We start from the raw sequence: 11054 nt of genomic DNA, 5'->3' as shown, positions 1-11054 counted from the left end.
CAAGACAATTAGGAAAGGTCTCTTATAGGAAGTAGCATTTGAGCTAAGCCTTGAAGGAAGCTAGGAAAAGGTGAAGAGGCAGGGGAGTCTGCCTCAAAAGAATTCAACCACTCAAGCCTTCCAGTCGAAGTAGTGAATTTATTGTGATGCCAATAGAAGCAGGCGAGATTCTAAGTAAATCTGTGCAATTTAATGGGGGTAAGATTGGTATTTTATACAGAAAAAAAAGACTGTAGGAAGATCTGGATGGCATTAAGGAGTGTCACCTAGTGTGGGGTGGGCCAGGGGCGGCCAATGTGGCCAGAGAGCCACAGTGAAAGGGCAGTTAAAAGGATTATTGTGTGATACTTGAGTAGCCAGCTATTGCTAGAAAAAACCCTGCCCCCAGCCCCTAACTGCAAACCCCAGTTTGTGTAAGAAAATCAGACTTAGTTCCTGCCATTTGGCATTCAGCGGGTGTCCTTGGCCCAGTGACTGTTCTGGGAGTATGGACTGACTGGCCAGGAAAGGGGCCTGATGTTAGCAATCTCGGTTTGTTTTCTGAGTGGGCTGAGAGACGACTCTATCTCGCTTCAGCAAACCCAGCTGGAGCATCTCTCGGTCTGCCTATGGCCTTGAAGGATGAAAGCCTCAGCCCCAGATATTCCTTTGAATTATGTGACTGTTCCTAGCTCTTATCTCATGCTCTTGTTGTGGGATGTATGGCAAATTGGACACAGAGATCCTGGGTTGTAATTTAGTTGACACTTAGTCAGCTGTCTGATATGTTGTATCTACAATCTATTAAGGAGTTTCCTTTTATCATGGTCATAAAAGGTACAGGCGTGCCAAGTCTGCAAAATGACATTTCAAGAGATAATTAACCACTGAATCCTGTATTCTCTATATAAACTACCCTTTCGCTTCAAAACGGGGCCATTGATTTGGGTTGCAGCCCCAATGGCCGCCGGCTAATAAATTCTCCATTTAAAACTTATACTCTGTGGAGTGTCTCACTCGCTTCTGGTATAACATTTGAGTATCTGGGTAGACTGGGATGAGCCAGATGCCTCAAGCAAATGCCAGGGACTTGGTTGAGGGGCAGGATTGTGTGGGAAAGTTTCTGGTGCTGGACTGCTTTCAGAGACATGGTCTTTTCCTTTTAGGGTCCAAGTTTCCTTTTCAGGTCCCATGACCCCATCAATAGCATAATATTAACTTCTCTCAGTTATATATAGTATTCCAGAGGTGGACCATGGATTTGGACAAAGATTAGGATAGTCTCTGGTTTTTTTTTAACTAAAACACTTCCTGGTGATACTCAGCAACTCCTAACCTGCAACAGCCCATTTGACCCAAATTCTTGGGGTAAGGCTGGCCCTTGGTAAAACAGAGAAAGAAGAGAAATCTTTCTCTGGTATCTCCAGCTTCACAATCCTCTACTCTTTCCTCATCAAATGTCAGCCCTTTAGACACCCAGAATCTTCACATTCTTCCCCCTGCTTTATCTCCCACTAGAAAAACCTGATATTACAAAAAGTTATAAAACTCATTCACATTAAGTTTTAAATATCTGAGAACAGATTGACATGTTCCACCTTCCTTGAGCATTTACAGTTTAATAGCAATGAGAGCCTGAAGGTCAAGGGCTAAAGACCTAAAGGATGGAGAACTTTTGGGAGATACTAACTAGATGCTATTTTTAAGACTACCTATTTGTAACACTGGTGTTGCTTCATCCAACTATATAAAATGACTATAAAATAAAGGGAGTTGTCAATGAGGTGTGGGGAGTATTGTTGAGTCATTTCAGTCATGTCTGACTTTATGACTGCATTTGGGGTTTTCTTGGCAAAGATACTGGAGTGACTTCTCCAGATCGTTTTACAGATGAGGAAACTGAGGCAGAGTTAAGTGACTTGTCCAGGGTCACATGGCTAAGCATCTGAGGCCAGATTTGAACTCAGGAAGATGCAGAGAAGCAGAATTTAGCTTCGTATATGAAAAAAAGCTTCCTAACAATTAGACTTAACCAGATTCATAATGGGCTGCCTTGGAAGAGGGAAAGGTGGGGAGTTCTACCATTAGAAACCTTCAAGCAAAGATTAGAAGACCACTTGTTGGAGAGGCTGCAGGAATTATTGTTCTGGGTTAGAAGCCCTCTCCAGCGCTTCTTAAACTGCATCAAGACCCACATGTGGGTTGCTAAAGGGGCCACAAGTGACAAAAGTTTAAGAAGCCCTATAGCCTGCCTTACCACACTTAGATTCATGGAATCTGTGATTCCTCTTCCCAAATCTCTTTCCTAGGCTATAACTGATTGTTCCAACAGGACTTAGTGTTGTAGAAATATGAGAGAAGATATCAGACATAGTGAATGGTATGAAACATACAGATTGAAAGGTATGGGATGAAGTCAGGAAACATAAGTAACCTGGGCATAGTAGCACATGGAGAGGAGGAGTAAACTGAGGTTGCAAAGAGAAGTCAGAGCTTTATTGTGGTGGGCTGCCGATGCCAAGTTAAGGAGTCTGGCCATAATCTATAAGACAGTGGCAAGTCTTTCTGAGCAGGGGCTGAGGGGTGGGGTAGAATTGTCACAGCTGCGCACTGAAAAGATAAATGCAATAGATGGGTATGGGAAATACGGGTGGGCGGGAGACTGGTTAGGCGTCTATTGAAAACTGTCCAAGTTAGAAATAATGAGGGCCTGATTCACAGGGCAGTGGCTGTGGAAATAGGCAGGAAGTGGGAGATGTGAGAGACATTTCAGAGGTAGAATTGACAGGACTTGTGATTGATTTGGACGTAGAGACCGAGAGATAAAGAAGAGTCAAAAATAAATCTGCCTTTTCAAGCGAGGGTGACAGAGAGCGGTGATGCCATTAGCAGAAAGGGAAGTCACTAGGCAGACCGGGTTTGGGAGAAATGATAATGACTTCAGTTTCGGACACTGTCAACCCACCCATCAACCAGCATGTCAAAAGGCATTTATTAAATAACCTGATGATGTATGGCTGTGCAAAAAGAGTGTCCTAAACAGCAGAGGGTTCCTTGAGGAGGTCGTAGACCAAGACCTAAACACCCACAGAAAGAACAAAACCTGGAAAGAACACAAGGATAGTTTCCAATGTGAAGCCAAGAAACGAGTACACACACTGAGGAAACTGCCCCCAAAAAGAGAAAGGAGCAGGCACTGTGGCACAGACAAGAGAGATGAACTGGGAAGCGGATGAGCTGGGTTCAAATCCTGGTTCTCTCCCTTATGACCTGTGTGATCTTTGGAAAATCACTTTAGTTTGTTTCTCTGCACACACAGCAAAGCCTAATTGAATAGCAAGAAAAGGACAAAGCAGGTAAGACACAGTCCTTTTTAAGAAGTGGAAAATCCAAATTGAAGGATAATTCAAAAGAAATTTCACTTTACTACAGTGAATAAGGAGTGAATAGGTATCTACAAATACAGACCATTTAGTAAATGGGTCATGGTGCAAAGAGAGTTCTGCTTTTAGCATCACAGGATCATAGATTACAGATTTAGAGCTAGAAGGGACCCTGAAGGTCATTTAGTCTACCCCACCTCATGTTTACAGATGAGGAAACTGAGGTCCCAACAGGAGAAATGACTTGCCCAAGATCACACAGATTATAAGGAGCAGAGCTGGGATTTGGATCCGGGTCCTCTAACTCCAAATCTAGTGCTCTTTCCACTGAACCATACTGCCAAAATGTTGGCAGAAACCTTGGTTCAAACACCAGCTGGGAAAGTCACTTTTCCAGTCCTGGACTCAATTTTCTTATAAAACAAGGAGGGGTAGACAAGGTGATCTCTAAGGTCCCTTCCAGCTTCAACACTCTGCAGTTCTCCATATTAAAACACTTTGAAGGCCCTTCTCACATGGTAACACACTATAAGCATCATCTGTGCCAGTTTACCACCTGCTTTAGACACTGGATACTCAATGAGGCTCACACGTGGCTTGAGAATTATCATAAATTACTGAATTAATGAAATTTTATTATTATATGTGTTGACCTTTACTACAGTCCTCTTTAGACTACTACCACCACCACCATTGGTACTACTTCTATTACTGCTACCATGACTACTATTACCACTACCACCATCACCACCATTACTACTACTATCACCACTGCTACTACAACTACTACCATTGCCATTCCTACTACTAGTACTACCCCTACTACTGTTGTTGTTATGAGCTAGTGATAAATTTTGTGACTATCTTCCCAAGGATCAACCTAGATCATTTGGAGATCTTCACCATCAGAATGTTGGCCACTGGGTGATGAATCCTATCAGACTGCAGTTCATGATGGCCTTCTCCATGATGGCACAGAAGGTTTGCAATCTCCCACAGTGGAGGGAGTAGCCTATGTGGATGGAATCATGGATCCCTGAAATTAGACATATACCTTTCACATTGTGCCAATGACAGTTGAGTATAACCAAGGAGTGAAGAAAAAGGAAAAGTCCACCATCGCATGGCAAGCTTGGTTCTGTCCAGTTTCCCTTTCTACCACCAAATCCTTTCCATAACCATACCCCCATCCAAAGATTCAGGGGCTTTAGCAACATCATTTGCATGATCTCAAAGTTGGACGGAACCTCAGAGGTCATCATGTCCAATCTTACCTGAATAGGAGTACTTCTACAATAACCACCACAACCTTCAGTCTCTTCTTGAAGACCCCCAGTGAAGAGAAATACGCTAATGCTCTAATTCCAATTTTAAGCAGTCCATAGAGCCTAAATATTTCTCTAATGAGCTTCCACCCATTGCTATTAGTTCTATATGCTAAGGCCAAGCAAAACAAGTCAAATCTTTCTTCCAATAGGCTTTCAAGTCAGCTATACTATCCTTTCTAAGTATTCCCCCCTCCAAGCTAAATACTCCCAGCTCCTTCTATCCCTCCTTATGCAATCTTATGGTTCCTTCATTATTTTGGCCATCCCCCTATGGCTGTGCCCCAGATTTTCAATATGCTTCATAAAATATGGTCCCCGCAAGTGATCCAGCATCTTCAGATATGGTCTAACCATGGCACACAACTCCTTCCCTCCCACCCAACACAGACCAGATGACCAGGAGCCCAGGGCAAGAAACCCAGTATAGTTCTTTCGGGATGATCTGCCCCTACAAAAACTCCACCAGCTCTCTTCCAGAGTCTGTCTCATCTCACCATGCCACCATAGTAAAATAATGTGGCCTAGGGAAGAAGCTCTGATCTTGGAGTCAAGAGACCAGGGTTCAAATCATTCCTTTAATTTCTGTAAGCCTTGGTTTCCTCATTTGTAAAATGGAAATAACGAGACTGGCAGTACCTAAATCATAGGGAAGCGGTGAGGAAGGACATTTGTATCAAATGTTATAACAATTACCAAGCTCTTTGCAAACCTTAAAGTTCTAAATAAATGCTAGCTGTTGTCACGATTATGATTGTTTTGCTGTGTAAATGTGAATTATTACAACTATCAAGGCACGAAGGGAGGAGGCTATGGCAGGATCAGTCCTGTTGAGCTCCACCAGGAGAAACCTGGCTGCCAATCCCATATCCATGCCCTGGCCCTCCACCCTCCCCTCAGCAACACACCCTAAACAGCCTCTTCTCCTCAAACCAAACAGCTGCCACCTGTTCAACCAGGTTTTCCCTGAACAGCGGGTCAATGATAGCTCTCGCTGCTCAATTTTACCTGTCCTCACCTTGCAGCCCCGCCCCCTGGACCACCCCAGGACCCAGGGTGAAGTGAGCCCAGGCCAGTCCAGGTGTGGCTCACTGGGCCTCAGCCAGCTCTCCAGCACCATCTGCTGGATGATCGGGGACCTGCACCCCTGAGGACATTTCCATGGTCATTTCTCAGGCTTCTTTTGTTTAGAGTCCAAGGGTGGGGAACCTGCAGCCTAAAGGACACATGTGGCTTTCTAGGTCCTTGGGTGCAGCCTGTTGACTGGGTTTAAGTTTTACAGAACAAATTCTTTTATTAAGGAGATTTGTTCTGTGAAGTTTGGATTCAGTCAAAAGGCCTCACTTGAGGACCTAGAGGGCCACATGTAGCCTCGAGGCTGCAGGTTCCCCACCCCTGGTTTAGACCCTTAGTTTTCTTGTGAGCCAGGACTGTCACCCCTAGGCAGTTAAGCTCACCTATTTGACACTAGTCTCTTGGTTAATTCCTTAAAATTCTGGTACATCACAAAAACACCCTTGGTGGCTTATAATGCCCTGAGCTTATACATTCATAAGGTCATAGAGAGTCAGAAGTGACCTTCAAGCTCATGTCCAATCCCTTCATTTTACACACGAAGAAACTGTTGCTCAGAGAGGTTACGTGATTTTCCCAAGGTCACACAGTTCATAAGAGACAGAATCAGGATTTGAACCCAAACCCTCTGACTCCAAGTTCACCCTCTCATCTCTGTGCCACAACACCTGTTCCTTTCCCTTTTTGCCAGTTTCCTCAGTCTGACATCCAAAAACACAGTCTCATTCCATCCTGTTCTAGCCAACCTTAATTCCCCAACATCTACCTCAATTCCAGTGGGGAATTGTGGGCCTCAGTTTCCTCATCTTTTTATTTAATTTCCACCATATATGTTGAACCACATGAGCTCTGGAGTCCCTTACGACTCTAAATTCTTTGATCTTCATTGTCCCAAGCAGATCATTCTGACCTTCAAACCTAGTCTCACATTGCTCCCCTAACCTGGCACACCTGACCTTTCTCTCCATTTTTTTCAGATCCTAGACACCATAAACTCTACCTTCTCTCAAGAAACCTTCCCTAATGAGGAGAGTTGACACTGATCTTTCCCATCCATAGGGCTTCTTGTCCACACTAGACTTTCATATATATTGGGCAGAATGTAAAGATTGCTAGACTCAGAACTGAAAGAAACTCAGAAATTTGCGTCCCAGAGTCAACGTATTAATTTAGCTTTATTACCACAGACAAGTCGCTTTACCTACTCCGGGGCTCAGTTTTCTTAGAAGCAAAATGGGTATAATATTTAAACTACCTACTTCATAGAACTGGTGTGAGGAAAGGACTTGGTAAACTATAAATCATTCTATAAATGGTAGCTATTGATGAATCATAATATTCGGTGTTTTAATTGCACAGGATGAAAAGGCATTTAAGGATGGCAGTCTCTATTAAAGAAGACAAAACTGCAGACCCAACAAAGAATCAAAAGAAAGTTTCAGGTGTATAAAACAGGAGTTCCATGCTCTTTGAGGGTAAGAACTATTCTCTATTCCTGTTAGCATTTAGCACTGAACTAGTAGATATATGACAATGCTTGGGTTTTGGGGTTTTTTTGGAGAAGGTGGGGTTTGGACAAAGAAGCAGCATAGCATTAGTGGTAAGAGCTCTGGACAAGGAGTCAGTAACTACAGTAACTGTAGGACCTTGGCCAAGTCACTTCCTCTCTATGGGCATCAGTTTTTTCATCTGGGAAAAGGGTGTTGGGATAGATAATGGTTAAGATACTAACTAGCTCTGTCATTCTACAAGATCAAGATAATGGACCTCACACCTCAAAGTAACCTCTTTCCTTTCCTTCTGATTGAATGGTACTTTCCAGAATATCCATTTAAGGAGGGTGCCCAAGCCAATTAGGTCTTCATTTCTCACCAAGCTGCACCCCAGACTTCTCTATCATGTCTCCAGTAACCTCTTTGTCCTGGAAGATCATTCCAGCCTTGGAATTCACATATTGAAAGCCCTTGCTGACTCTCCCTCTGATGGGATGGCTTCTCCCAGAACTTCTGTTTAAGGAGGATACAAAGTCTAGTCATGTCTTCATTTCTAACCTGTACTTCCAGACTTCTCTACCATGCCCCAATCCTGGGTACCTTCATCCCCACCCCCCTTTTCAGCTTCCTTTTATGGGTTGCCTTTCCCCATTAAAATGTAAGCTCCTTAAGGGCAGGAACTATGTTTATTTTTATTCATATTTGTACCCCCAGTACTTAGCCCCATGCCTGGCATATAGTAAGCACTTAAAAAATTCTAGTGTACTGACTGACTGACCTAGCGGATAAGTGCTGACCTTGGAGTAAGGAAGCACTGGGTTCAAATCCTGATTCCAACATTTATTTGCTGTTTGATCATGGGCAAGTTGGGCAGCTAGGTGGCACAGTGGAGACAGCCCTGTTCTTCGAACCAGAAAGACTCATCTTCATCAGTTCAAATCCAACTTCAGACACTGACTAGCTTGTGACCCTGGGCAAGTCATTTAACCCTGTTTGCATCAGTTTCTCATCTGTCAAATAGCTGGAGAAGGAAATGGCAAACCATTCCAGTATCTCTGCCAAGAAAACCCCAAATGGGGTCATAGAGAGTTGGACGCTCCTGGAAAAAAGGACTTAACAACAAAAAACAAACATGTTCAAGTTACCAAACTTTTGTGAGTCTTAACAATTCTATTAAACTATAAATTACATACAGTGACTTATAATTATATAATGATCTATAATCATCTGCCTTGATGAAGGGAGTTTGCATACTAGAAACCACAGATGCTTGATTATGAACATGTGTGTGATTGGCTGATAGGAAGATAATTAGTGTGTGGTTTTGTATATGAACATTGTAAATCAGTATTATTGAGAACCTACTTTTCTGAGGACTTTAATTCCAATTGAACTAAGAAAGGAAGAAAAGGAGAAAAGAAAGAAAGAGAAAGAGAGAGCGAGAGAGAGAGAGATAGGAAGGAAGGAAGGAGGGAGGAAGGGAGAGAAGGAAGGAAGGAAGGAAGGGAGGGAGGGAGGAGGGAAGGAGAGAGGGAGGGAGGGAAGGAAGGAAGGAAGAGAGAGAGACAGAAGGAAGGAAAGGAAGAAAGAAAGAATGGAAGGAAGGAAGGAAGGAAGGAAGAAAGAAGGAAGGAAGGAAGGAAGGAAGGAAGGAAGGAAGGAAGGGAGGGAGGGAGGAAGGAAGGAGAGAGGGAGAGACAGAAAGAAGGAAGGAAGAGAGAGAGAGACAGAAGGAAGGAAAGGAAGAAAGAAAGAATGGAAAGATGGAAGGAAGGAAGGAAGAAAGAAAGAAAGAAAGAAGAAAGGAAGGAAGGTAGGAAGGAAGGAAGGAAGGAAAGAGGGAGGGAGGGAGAGAAGGAAGGAAGGAAGGAAGGAAGGAAGGAGAGAGAGAGAGAGAGAGAGAGAGAGAGAGAGAGAGAGAGAGAGAAGGAAAGAAAGAAAAAAGAAGAAAAAGAAAGAAAGAAAGAAAGAAAGAAAGAAAGAAAGAAAGAAAGAAAGAAAGAAAGAAAGAAAGAAAGGAAGGAAGGAAGGAAGGAAGGAAGGAAGAGAGAGAGAGAAAGAACAAAAAAAGAAAGGAAGGAAAGAAGGAAGGAAGGAAGAGAAAGGGAGAGAAAGAAACAAAGAGAAACCAAATCACCCTCTTACTCTAAACTACCATCAATCCTAACCCTATCAACTGACTTCCCCAACGACATTTGAATAGTTTAACTTACCAGGAATAATACCAAGTATAAAGAAATTAAATATATTCACACCCTATTTACTCATAGTATCATAAGGCACCTCCAAGGTCATCCAATCCAATCCTATCAAATTCATTCTCAAATGTGTATCTTCTGGTTTGTATTTACTATCAGTCCTTCAAGTTCATGGTGGTTGCAGATCTGTTACTGAATAGCCTAGGCTCACCTTAAAATGAATATAGGGTTGCATGCAGTGTTTTTTAACATCATGTTTTTTTTTTTATTGGTCTTTTTCTTCTTCTTTTTTTATTCATTTCTTTAAAAATTCTTTGTTATAAGGAATGGCTCTCTGAGACTGGAAGGTGGGACACTGGAGAAAATCTTGGTCAGGTAAAAATAAAATATAATGAAAAATCTACTTTTTAAAATGTTGTTAGAATCATGAGATTTCAGTTGGACCTTGTCTGAAAGCCACGCTGCTCTCTCTCTGTTCACCTGTCCGTCCACCCCCACCCCAGCTCTGGCTTTGCCATGTCCACCACCACTTCAAGGGCGTCAACTCCAATGGCAAGAATAGCTCCTGGGTGTTACATCCTCCAAGTGGTGGGTCTAATTTTACTTTGGGCTTTGATGAGCCTACAGAACAACCAGTGAGAAAGAACCAAATGGCATCTAATATTTTTGGAACATCTGAGGAAAATCAACCTTCCTGGGCCAAGTCAGCAGGTCCTCAGTTTAGTAGGAATAATTCTAAACCATCTGGACTCCAAAGAAAAAACTCTTCTGAAGCCAGTCCTGGAGATTTTTTAGGTCCAAAGGGAGAAGGTGATGTACATGAAAATAAGGAGGCAGACGTACAAGTTGACCTGGGACAGAGTGAAGAGAAATCTTGCATCAGCACCAGCACCATCCAGAAGAAATCCACCTGGTGGCAAGTCCAGCTTAGTCTTTGGTTAAATATGACTTTTTTTCCCTTCCCCTCCGTGCTTTTGAACTGCACAGCTTGAGCCTGATTGTACATCTCTTCAAAATTTCTTACATTAAAAAAGCACTTTATGTAAAAAAAAAAAAGAATCATAAGATTTGGAGTTGGAAGGGACCTTAGAGATCCTCCAGGCCAATCTCTCATTTTATATACCATGAAACTAAGACCCAGGGAAATGAAATAACTGCCCCAAGCCCACATAGGTGGTAAAGTAGAAGAGGCAGGATGTGAACCTGATTTTAACTCCAGTGTTCTTTCCACTCACCAAGCTGCCTCCTTGTAGGTGTATGTTTATACATACATACACCCATGCAGTATTGGTTGTGGGTATGTAGTTGGTAGATGCCTTGTGGTGAGGGGACAAGGGAGATGATATCCTGTAGACACACTCCAGTGGGTTGTGGCAAGTTCACAGGTAAATGAGGGTCCAAAACAATTTGAGAAAAACTGGGTTGGAATGTGGGGCAGCTGGGTGGGGCAGGGGATAGAGCACTGTGCCTGGAGTCAGGAAGACTCATTTTCATGATTCAAATACGGCCTCAGACACTTACTAGCTGTGTGACCCTGGGCAAGTCACTTCACCCTTTAGCCTCAGTTTCTTCATCCGTAAAATGAACTGGAGAAGGAAATGG

The 11054-nt window shown here is 42.9% G+C and overlaps 1 pseudogene; it reads left to right on the top strand.

Annotated features, from left to right (window-relative positions):
- Positions 1-4144: 4144 nt before the first annotated feature.
- Positions 4145-10394, top strand: LOC118849213 (annotated as a pseudogene).
- The last annotated feature ends 660 nt before the right edge of the window (positions 10395-11054 follow it).

Source organism: Trichosurus vulpecula, chromosome 4, assembly GCF_011100635.1.
Source record: "Trichosurus vulpecula isolate mTriVul1 chromosome 4, mTriVul1.pri, whole genome shotgun sequence".
Classification (NCBI taxonomy): domain Eukaryota; kingdom Metazoa; phylum Chordata; class Mammalia; order Diprotodontia; family Phalangeridae; genus Trichosurus; species Trichosurus vulpecula.
Note: the sequence above shows the minus strand (reverse complement) of the source record. Positions and strands in the feature narration are given on the sequence as shown.